The 8342-nt window shown below is 35.1% G+C and overlaps 1 long non-coding RNA gene across 1 annotated transcript in view; it reads left to right on the plus strand.

The window, feature by feature from the left end:
• LOC131998940 (uncharacterized) overlaps window positions 1–4779 on the plus strand; it is a 16796-nt gene extending 12017 nt beyond the window's left edge. The window contains exon 3 of the long non-coding RNA XR_009398950.1: window positions 4741–4779. This is a non-coding gene — a long non-coding RNA (uncharacterized LOC131998940). The remainder of the gene's footprint in view (window positions 1–4740) is intronic.
• The last annotated feature ends 3563 nt before the right edge of the window (window positions 4780–8342 follow it).

The raw sequence follows: 8342 nt of genomic DNA on the forward strand, positions 1-8342 counted from the left end.
ATTTATTTATTTGATAGACAGAGAGAGATCACAAGTAGGCAGAGAGGCAAGCAGAGAGAGAGGAGGAAGCAGGCTCCCCGCTGAGCAGAGAGCCCGATGTGGGGCTCGATCCCAGGACCCTGAGATCATGACCTGAGCCAAAGGCAGAGGCTTAAACCACTGAGCCACCCAGGCGCCCCGTGTGTCTGAATTCTTAAGGGTTTTCAATGCATAAGATCATGTTTAGTGCAAGTCAGGATGGTTTTTCCTTCCCTTTTCATCTGGGTGTCTTTTATTTTATTTACTTGCCTAATTTCTCTAGCTAGAACTTTTAGTACAATGTTACTGGAAGTGACAATAGCAGACATCCATGTCTTGTCCTCATCTTAGGAAGAAAGCTTTTAATTTTTCACTGTGAAGTGTGATGTTAGTAATATGTTCTTGAATATCTTTTGTTCATTTAAGCAACATCCTACTACAATCCCTAGTTTGTTTGGTAGGATATTGGATTTTTTTTAAATTTTTTAGTTTTTATACCCAGCAATTGCACTATGGAAGGATATTGGATTTTTTAAAACACTTTTTTTGGATTTGCCCTTCGTGCTGTTAATATGGTTTTTACATTGATTGATTTTCATATATGTGAATGACTCTTGCATTCCTGAGATAAATCCAGCTTGGTCGTGTTGTATAGTCCTTTTAATATATTGTTATATTTAGCTTGCTAGTATTTTATTGATTATTTTTGGATTATCATAATAATGGATATTGGTCTGTAGTTTTTTCCCTTGTGTTGTCTTCATCTGCCTTTGGTATTAGGGTAATGACAGCTTGGTAGAATGAATTAGAAAGTGTTCTCTTATTTTTTTGGAAGAGTTTGAGAAAGTTTGTTATAAATTCATTAATCTTTATTCTTTCCCACCCTTCTACATGTTTTAAGTTTAGACTTTCATTTTTCTAGTTTTTCAAGTAGAAGATTAGGTTATTAATTTGAGAACTTTTTCAACACACATATTCCCTTTTTTTTTTTTAAAGATTTTTATTTATTTATTTGACAGACAGAGATCACAAGTAGGCAGAGAGGCAGGCAGAGAGAGAGAGGAAGAAGCAGGCTCCCTGCCAAGGAGAGAGCCCGATGCGGGGCTCGATCCCAGGACCCTGAGATTGTGACCTGAGCCAAAAGCAGAGGCTTTAACCCACTGAGCCACCCGGGACCCCCCACATATTCCCTTTTATAAATTTCCCTCTGAGTACTCACCTTAAGAATCCCACATGCTTTGGTTTGTTGTGTTTTGTTTTCTTTCATATAAAAGAATTTTCTAATTTTCCTTTTGATTTTTTTTTGAAGCATTGATTTTTAGGAGTATGTTTCCACATATTTGTGAATTTTTAAAAATTTATTTGCTATTAATGTTTATCACAATCTTCAGTTCAATTACGAAACAAAATAACTAAGAATAGTAAGAAGAATGACAAGGAAATTAAAATAGTCCACCAGAATATATTTAGCCAAAAGAAAGCAGTAAAGTGAAATTGAAAAAAACAAAAAAATATAAAACTTATAGAAAACAAATAGCTAAATGGCAGAAATAAGACTTTGTTTATCAGTAATTAGGTTAATGTCTAGTAAACTCTCCAAATTAAAAGGAAATACGTATTTTTTTTTAAAGACCACCCAACTGAAGGCTATCTACACTAAAGTGACTCACTTTAGATATAGGTTGAAAGTTAAATGTTAAAAGAATTGAAAAAGATATTTCATTTGTGTGTGATATATATAAAGGACTTGAAATTTCATGGAATACTGTTTTGGCAGGGAAGAGAGGTCAAATGACAACCATGCAGAAGCTTACTTTCTGTACTTAATGATATAGCAATGGGAGTCTTTGGGTTATTACTTACCTGGGATGTAGCTATTCTTTCTTTCTAAAATCTATTATTAGAGATATAGTCACATACTTCACTCAATTAATGTCATCTTGTGCCAGTTATTTACTTATTATTTCTCAGCTTCAAATTCACCTTTCTTTGCTTTGCTTTGTGATCCTGAAGTGGACCTTCTAGACTTTTCTCCTTTGCCAGTTGACTTGATGTTAGATTTTGCCAATATAGGGCACTGGAAGGCCATTGCAAGATCCCTACAGGAGGAAGGGATCTCTTTTTCTTTACCGGTGTGCTCTATTCAACATGGCAGCCCCTGAACTCACATGCAGGATCCTGGGATAATTCATTACAGCACCAGCTCTCATGGATTATAAGTCCATGACTTCTGGGAAATTTTCTCTGTCCCAAAGCGGCAAACTTCATTGCTTCTTTGAAGCTAGCACTCTCCAGGAAATTTTTCCTCCACTCTAAATACTGCTGTGACTCACCAGTCAAACCAGAAGTTCATGGTAGTTAGGGGAAACCTGAAGTTTTAGCCCAAGTTTAACTCACAGCAAATACCTAGATGGTTAGAATATGGATCCCATAGCAATTTCTCTAGTTCTTGAATATATAATTGGCCTGTGCAAAAGTTGGATAGATCTTGGAGAATGAATTTGGTGACTGTTTGTAGCCAATATTACAGCCTCTTTTGGCTGGCAGAAATTGACACAGCCTTTAGGACTTAGTTTGCAGATGTTGACCTGGTCAATCCATTTTTCTCCATACAAAAAATTGCAAGGACTGCTAGATAGTTTCTTTTTTTGACAGGACTAACAGTATATGCTCATGGTCATACTTCAGAGTTATGTCTACTCTCTTGTTTTTGTTGTTGTTGTTGTTTTCCCCAATAACATAGTCTGCAAAGATCTTAATCATGCTGTCATTTCACAAAACATCGCATTGTTTCTATAAATTGATATTATTCTGATTGGTCTAGATGAGCTGTAAGTTGTAAATAATTTAGATTCCTTAATAAGACAAATCTGAGCCAAAGAATCATAGATAATGCCACAAAATTTCAGAAGTTTGTCACCTCAAGGCAGTTTCTGGAAGTCCAATGGTCTGTAGCAGAAGATATATCCTTCAAGGTGAAACAGTTTATTTCATACAACCTACCACAGACACATACACAAAAGAAGCATGATGTTTGGAATTTGAAAATGGCCTATACTACATTTGTGTGTTCTACTTTAACCTATATACAAATTTCCTGCTAATTTGCTCTATTAGCACAAAAGAAGGCTTTGAAACAAGTCAGGTTTCAGTGTAATCTGCTTTTCCCCTCAGACCTTATAATCCGGGAGATCCAATGATACTCACATTATCTGTGGCAAATAAGAATGCTGTATGGAAAATCTGGCAAGAATTTGGAGGATAATTGTAACACAATCCTTAAGGATTTGGGACGTAACTATGCCTGTAAGGAGATAGCTATTCTCCTTATGAGAAACAGCTTCTGACTTGTTACTTGGCTTTGATAAAGCCTTAATGCTAACTATGGGATATCAGGTAACTGTGAAGTCTGAGTTTTCAGTCATCAACTAGTTGTTTTCTGATCTATCAAACTAAATGTTGGGCATGAACAAATACAATACATTATCAAGTGGAAAGAGTATATAAGAGACTGGACTTAGGTAGATTCCAAAGATACAAAAGAGTTATATGAGTCAGTGGTTCAGATTTACTTGAAAACAACTCCTACTACAATCCACTCTCTCAATCCACATTTCTGGCCTAATGGAGAGTTCTTATGATTCATAAATTCAGAGGAAAAAAGGAAATTTTATGCTGTTGTACATGATTCTGGACAGTATGCTCATGTCACCTGTAAGTGAACACTTCATATTTACAGTCTCCATAATGATGGCTCTAAGAGACTGTAGTGAAGTACAACATTCCACTAGACAGAATTCCAAACAGTATATTTTACTTTGGATAGACTGAGAGATAAGAAGAAGGATGGATTACATTGTCCATATAATAGTTGTTAATGGTTGTTGATGAGTGATCTGGATAAATACAAACTTGGAAGAACAAAAATGGAAGATTGGTGAAAAGGAGCTCTTGGGTCAAGAGGTATGTGTATGGACCTCTCTGAATGGGCATAGAATGTGAAGATATTTTATTTGACTTGTGGATGTCTACCCAAAGGCAGACACTCAAAATAATAAGATGGACAAATTACTCACTCTACAGTTTTCAATAACGTCTTTCCCAGCCAACACAATGCCTACTCAATGGGCCCATGAGCAAAGAGGTCATGGCAGTAGGTATGAAATATGGACTTTAATAATACAGGCCTCCTTTAACCAAGGTTAACCTTGAGAATGCTAATGCTGAGTGCCCAATCTGCCAGTTACATTGGCCAACATTGAGTTTTCTGTATGTCACCACTCACATAGGGAATCTACCACTTGAAAACAGATTGATTACATTGCACCCTCACCATGAAAAAGCAGGTAAAGTTTTAACTTTACTGGAATAGAAATATGTTCTGAATATCAATTTGCCTTCAATGCCCATGATGCTTCTAGCACCACCACCTGCAGACTCACAGAGTACTTTAATCACTGTCATGAAATTTTATAAAGCATCGATTCTGGTGAAGAAACCAATTTCTCAGCATGAGCTACAAAAGAATCGTGGCATTAATTGGTCTTACTACCTACTCTCTCACCCAGACAGAGCTCACCTAATACAAAGTATGAAATGGCTTACTTAGGAGTCATTTATAGTGGCAGTTGTAAGACATCAGCTTAAAGTGATGTTGTTTCATAGGATGTAGTATATACTTTGAATTAAACAAAATATTATATGGTTGTGTCTCCCCCACAGCCAGAATACATGGCTCCAAGAATCAAAGGTAGGAAGGAACTCCTTTCACTATTTTACCAGTCACAGAATGTTTGCATCCTATCCTGAAGACTTTGAAGTGTTCTGGACTAGAGATATTAGTTCCCAAGGAGAGGATATTTCCATCAAGAAACATAATAATACTTCCATTCACTTTGAAGAGAAGACTGCACATTTTAAGTTTTTGCATATCACTGGTGGAGTGATTGGATTGATCCTAATTATTAAAGAGAGATCGGTTTGCTGCCACACAATAAAGGAGTCTCTGAGGTGCCTTTTAATGCTTCCACGATCACTGGTGAATGGAAATGGAAAATGACAGCAATGACTACAACAACAAAAAGTCAAAACCACTAAGGACTCAGATACTTCAGAAATGATGGTTTGATGTACTTTACCAGGTAAAACATCAAAACCACCTGAGGTTGGAAAGGAAATTTAAGAAATAATATTGGGAGAAGGAAGTCACAGATACTTCTTCATGACCAATTACAGAAATAATATGATATATAATATATATTTTAAAGACTTACAAAGTTAACCTCAACAAACTCATATAGAGAAGAAAAAGAAAATGCATGTAGGTAGGTAGATAGATATGTGGATAGTAGATATTTAGATATCTATCTTTATATATCCTTAAAGTAAGTCCAAAAGGCCTTGAATGAATTTGAGAATTAATTAATATAACCAATGATAGATACTTCCAGTCAAGACTCATAGATAATTCTCAAAAAATGGAAAGATACTAAGATACTAAGCAGCTCCCCAAATACTGAAATGTCTGCTATGCACTCAATACGTTTATTTTGGAAAAAATTTTACAGAAATACTGAAAAAAATCTATTCAAATCTCTAAGGTAAGGCCTTATTAGTCAAATAACAAAGTATGAAAAAATCTTTAGCCACACTTGTTACTAACATGAATGTAGACTAATTACTGCATAATATGGTTCCAGGATACATGTTCTGACTACCAAAGAGAGTAATTAGATAACAGTCATTTGAGTAATATAATCCTGAATGATTTAAGGTAATATATTTTAATACATTTTGTTTTTAGTGATACTGGATGAATCAACATAATTTTTTTGTAGACAGTATAAAATGGTGATTTGTACACCTCTTCCTTTTGACATATGTGACTATTTACCTGCTGTTGCCAATATGAAATGTATTAGTATTGGAAATAATCAGAAGAGATAATGTTGAATATCACAATAGTAATAAGAGATTCTACTATTCACTTATTGCAATGAGAATGTTTCCTATGAAGCATGCTTTCTAACTTACGTCCTGCTCTTCTCACTTTAAAATTTAAGAATTAAGGAGAAAAAGGTCCTTGGAGAAAACAGCTACTTTGTGAAACCTGAAGAAAATATTGACTTGGTGGGGGAAGGTTAAAAGCATTAACTGAAATACATGCACTGTGCACAGCTTTAGCAGGGCTTGGAGAGGTAGAAGGTCATCTCTACTGATCACAAGACAACAGGTTCATACACTACATATATCTGTCTACAAATAACAACTCTTGCTATATGATAAGTACAGAAACAGGCTTTCCGACAGAAAAGATACTGAAATAACAGTTATTAGGGACTCAGGTCAAAATCAGGAATCAAATACTCTTTAAACAGTAATAGGGAATTTATAACATTCACACAACCTCCAACCACTCACCACTTTATTATTTCATTCATTAACTAATCATTTATTGAACATGTCCTATTTAACAGTGAAAAAAAAATGAGAGCAAAATGTTACTTTTCTCACCTATATTATAGTCAAGCTGAGACGAAATGAAAACAAATTGAGTAAACAACTGTAGAAGTAAAAATCATACACATGTAAGTAACCAAGGATTACTCAAAAGTTACCATGTGGTTGTAATAGTTGCTTATTTATTTTAATGCTGCTTACAAGATGTGATCACTTTGTGATAATTCAATGACCTAAACATTTATGACCAGTGTACTTTTCAATAAAACTTAAAGATAAATATAAGTAATGATGACAATAAAAATAATATTTTGGCTATTGAAGGGAAATGATTAGTTCTTTGTTTTCTAGAAATTTCTACTAATTTAGTAATTAATTTCCTGAATATCTAAACAAAGAAAGGTTTCTCATTATTGTTTTTGAGTTTGTGTGACTTGCCAAAGGTTAACTTGTTTTTAAAATCTTGTTGCTGATCACTAGTTCATAATAACTATTGAGGTCTTTTCATCTAAGGACACTTTAAAATAAATAAAATCAATGAGATTCTGTAAAAAAAAAAAAAAAAAAAAACCCCCCCCCCCATCCCAGCCCCCCCCCACACAAACTTCACCACAGTTTAGCAATGGCTCTACTGGTACAATAGAGGACCTGTCAGAGAACGTATTAATAATATTTGGAGAATCATGTGTTGCTATTAAAGGAAACATCTTGGATATACTCTGGTTTTGTATTAACACATAAAATTGGGTTAAACTGTGATTAAGCATGTGTATTAGTTAGGCTTCTTGGTTGTAAGCTAAGAAAACATATCCTTAGTAACCCAAGCAGAAAATCAGTTGAAAAATAATTGGGTTGTTCAGAAAAACTGAAAAAGAACTTAGAAAGTTCAGAAATTAGGTAGAGCCCAGTGGAGACGGATAGCAGAGGTCATGCTTAAGGCCTTGTAATAGAAATCATTTGGTTAGGACATTGCTACTGCAATATACCATTCAACTCTTCATGTTGCTCCTTGAAGTGTCACCGAAATAGCTACCATCACCCTGAGACACTGGTTCAGAATTTCAAGATTCAAACTCCCAGATGGAAACATCTGATTGGTTAGAGTACTTGCTTCTCATGAACACTCATGTAAAATACAGCATCAAGATGTTGCTTAAATTAAAAAAAATCAACAGACTCACATTACAAGAAAAAAGAAAAGCAACTGCTCCGATGTATTTATTTTCTTTTTTTAGTAGGCTTTACTACCAGTGCAGGGCTTGAACTCACAACCCCTAGAACAAAAGTTGCATATTCTCCTGAGCCAGCCAGGTTCCCCTTAGGTTTATTTTTAATACCTGTGGACTGTGTTCTCCAGGATTCTAGTTAAATGAGAAACTAGTAGACAGCAATTAAAGTGATTATCATTAAGCCGTAATGTAAAACAGTGAGCATGATCACAAATATGACTTTCTCTAAAACTCAGTAAATTGAATTTGGGGGTTAGCTCTCTTTGCAGTTTGTAACTGCAAAGAGAGCTAACCCACATGTATTTCTCTTAAATGAAGTCTAAGCAAAGTAGAAGCTATATATACTACTTCCCTTCCTCTTCAATCTAAGCTGTCTTTTGAATTGGTTGTGGAATTGAATGAGATGGAAGTGACACTGTGTCAGTTCTGGACCTAGCTTTCTTTTTTTTTTTTTTTTAATTTTTTATTTTTTATAAACATATATTTTTATCCCCAGGGGTACAGGTCTGTGAATCACCAGGTTTACACACTTCACAGCACTCACCAAAGCACATACCCTCCCCAATGTCCATAACCACACCCCCCTTCGCCCAACCCCCCTCCCTCCAGCAACCCTCAGTTTGTTTTGTGAGATTA

The sequence above is a fragment of the Mustela nigripes genome, chromosome 13 (genome assembly GCF_022355385.1).
Source record: "Mustela nigripes isolate SB6536 chromosome 13, MUSNIG.SB6536, whole genome shotgun sequence".
Taxonomy (NCBI): Eukaryota; Metazoa; Chordata; class Mammalia; order Carnivora; family Mustelidae; genus Mustela; species Mustela nigripes.